Source organism: Salmo salar, chromosome ssa06 (assembly GCF_905237065.1).
Source record: "Salmo salar chromosome ssa06, Ssal_v3.1, whole genome shotgun sequence".
NCBI lineage: Eukaryota > Metazoa > Chordata > Actinopteri > Salmoniformes > Salmonidae > Salmo > Salmo salar.
Genome location: NC_059447.1, coordinates 19,824,642 through 19,828,029, shown reverse-complemented (window position 1 = coordinate 19,828,029; position 3,388 = coordinate 19,824,642). Strand labels below are relative to the sequence as shown.

Below are 3,388 nucleotides of genomic sequence, written 5' to 3'. Positions count from 1 at the left end.
ACATGAAGTAGCGCGCCAGGTGTCTAATGGGACATCACCGTTCCATGGCTCTTGTTCGGTCAGATCTCCCTCCAGAAGACTCAAAACACTTTGTAAAGGCTGGTGACATCTAGTGGAAGCAATAGGAAGTGCCAAAATATTCCTAAACCCCTGTGTTTTTCAATGGGAGAGGTTTAAAGTCAATACAACACATCAGGTATCCACTTCCTGTCAGAAAATGTCTCAGGGTTTTGCCTGCCAAATGAGTTCTGTTATACTCACAGACACCATTCAAACAGTTTTGGAAACTTTAGAGTGTTTTCTATCCATATATAATAAGTATATGCATATTCTAGTTACTGGGTAGGATTAGTAACCAGATTAAATCGGGTACATTTTTTTTATCCAGACGTGCAAATGCTGCCCCCTAGACCCAACAGGTTAATGACTCCAACCTAAGTGTATGTAAACTTCCGGCTTCAACTGTAGGTTCAACACATAGCGCTAATCTGCGCTTTAAAACCGCCTAAGGTCTAAGGGCCCGGGGCTGGGTTTCTGCTTAGCTAACATATGGAATAGTTTTAAGATGCTCATACCAAGGATCATTTAGCTATTTGATTTGGATTTGTAGGACCCCTGTAAGTATCCCCATTTTTTAAGATAAAACATTGAATTTGGCCTTACTGCTATTAGCCCATAGAAACTTGAATAACATATTCATACCAGTGGAGGCTGCTGAGGGGAGGGTGGCTCATAATAATGGCTGGAACGGAGCAAAAGGAATGGCATCAAAATATGTTTGATGTATTTTATACCATTCTACTGATTCCGCTCCAGCCATTACCATAAGCCCATCCTCCCCAATTAACGTGCCACCAACCTCCTGTGATTCATACATGGTAATACAGATAGTTTGTTTTGGAAATGTCTGTCCTATATCTGAGCGATATAAGAAAGATACTATTTTTTTTACCCATATATAGCCCCTTTTTTTTGGGCACTAAACTACTCCCATAAACACTTCCATTCATTTTTTTTTTTACTGTTACCGGGCTACCTTCAAACGAGTCTTGTGAGACTTGTGTGCATGCTAGAGCAAAACAACTGACATGTACGTGGTTGTGAGTGTCGCTACAGACGTTTGTGAGTAGACTGATTTTTGGAATAGCTCCTGGTATGACAAACACCGCTGTAGCTCTGCCACCTTCCACCACAGAAGACTATGATGGATTGAGACGCAGCCCATGCAAAACAAACTGATATTTACCTTTACAATTAGTTTACAGACACATATCAAGAAATGCTTTTGGTTGTGCTGTGCTTTTGGTTGTGCTTTATATTCATTCTGAGTGAAATTACTTAGTTTTTTTTTTCATTGTAGTATCCTAGAACACAACTCGGGGAAGGAAACAACATCTGAGCAGGTGTGCTGTTAATTGGGTTGAGATCTGGTGACTGAGACAGCCATGGCATACATCATTTTCATGCTCATCAAACCATTCAAAGACCACTCATGCCCTATGGATGGAAGCATTGTCATCCTATGGGGGCATAGCCATGGTAGCCAAAATAATGAGAAAAGAAAAATGGCCTGCCCTCATTTTTATACATGACCCGAAGCATGATGGGATGTTAATTGCTTAATTAACTCAAGAACCACACCTGTGTGGAAGCCTGCTTTCGATACACTTTGTTTCTATTATTTTGGCAGTTACCTGTTAATTAGTTGAAGAAAAGTTTTCTATCAAATCACACTGTGAGATTATAATGAGGTTCATGTCATTTTTGCACTTTGCACAATTATTTTGCAATAAGACATTTGTATACAAAAGGATGTTAGTGATATATCTTGTTTCTGTTTCACCTCTTACATTGTTGTAGAATCCACTAACAGGACTACACAAGTCATGTTAGTGGAACTCCCACCAGTTTTACCTTTAGGCTGTGTGATTCCCACCAACAGGTTCCACTAAGAAACAACAGGAATGATGAGGTGAAGGATGAACTTGCAGGTAAAAGCGATCCTTGCTATAGGCTGTGCTGTTTGTTCAAATACATTTTTTTACTATACCAGTTGATGTTTTATTCTGTACACTGTACTAAGTGTCTCTTTCACCTGAAATCCCAGATGCTGCGTTTGTGGATAAGCACATGAGTGCACTAATCAAGAGGGTCACAATGGTAATGGCTATAGCAGATGACCTACTGGGAGAGGACATGATCCAAGATTAAATGTATTTGGATATTAATGCAGCCGAGACCAGTGAGAAAAAAATGAGAGTTCTGTACAAGGCTCTACGCTCAGGAGGACCACTGATTAAATCAGCCTTCTACACAGCTCTCCAAACTAATGAACCTAATCTTGTCAAGGACTTGGGTAAGAACAATAGATACTATTTACACCCTGTGATTACCTTAAAACATTGTGTGCATTGTGATGTACAGTACACATCATATATTTTCCCATTCCTCTCCCATTTTAAGCTTCCCCCTGATAACAGACCTGGCTTGGGTTGGTCCTTCAAGTGTTGGACAAAGGACAGCAAGCAGTCTCACTGGCTGTGGGACAGCAGCGGAGTTACTACTCTCCTAATGCCCTATGGGTGTTGGGGGATATAACCAACTAGCTCTATCATCCTCTTTTGTTGTTGTGGCTTTATGCAAACTGGAACCTGTGCACTTGCAATCTGTTGTAGCCTTGTACTTTGTTTTCATCTGAATGTTTTATGTGTTTTTGTTTTTGTCAAACCCCAAAAGTTTGTCACAATTTATTTGACCAGAGGACAATACCAGTGGAAACAGTGCCATGAAGTAAAGTGAAACCCAATATAAAATGTTGATCATGTATGTCAAATTTAATTTTAGATGTGAGCTTGATTATACGAATGATTTGTGTTTGTCTCTGTTGTATCTTAACTTCTGATTTTATTATGGCACCTGGTTTATTTCATCATTCATTCTGTTCAGTCAAAGTAATCTCTATATCATCATTATATCTTCAACTCCTTTTACATTTTATGTTTCTGAGTTGAATGTCACATTGTTTCATTCTTTCCTCAATAAAAATAAATGTTAAAAGTACCATATAAATAATTTATTCAAGACTCAATATTCTCACATGAATACTACAGTAAATTTAAATATCAACATTTAATATGATTGGTGATTCTGTAATAAATACATAATGCATAGGCCTATAAACAGGAAACATATACAAAATGTTTTGTATTAAACAAACAAATTACAAAAAAAGTCAGCAATAACAATCTATATAGAACAACACCAGAAATCCTTCACTGCTACATAAGGCTATGTGTGGTGACGTAGTGCTGCTTAAGCAGATAAATTAGCCAGTTATTAATATACAAATCCCCCTAGAAAATGACTCAGGGTCAGTATCAAAGCCTCT

At 38.3% G+C, this 3,388-nt stretch overlaps 1 long non-coding RNA gene across 1 annotated transcript; it reads left to right on the top strand.

Annotated features, from left to right (window-relative positions):
* The first annotated feature begins 1,718 nt into the window (after positions 1–1,718).
* LOC123743399 (uncharacterized) lies at positions 1,719–2,798 on the top strand. The gene is made up of 3 exons (XR_006770167.1): positions 1,719–1,991; positions 2,108–2,356; positions 2,464–2,798. It is a non-coding gene; the product is annotated as an uncharacterized lncRNA (long non-coding RNA).
* Positions 2,799–3,388: the final 590 nt, after the last annotated feature.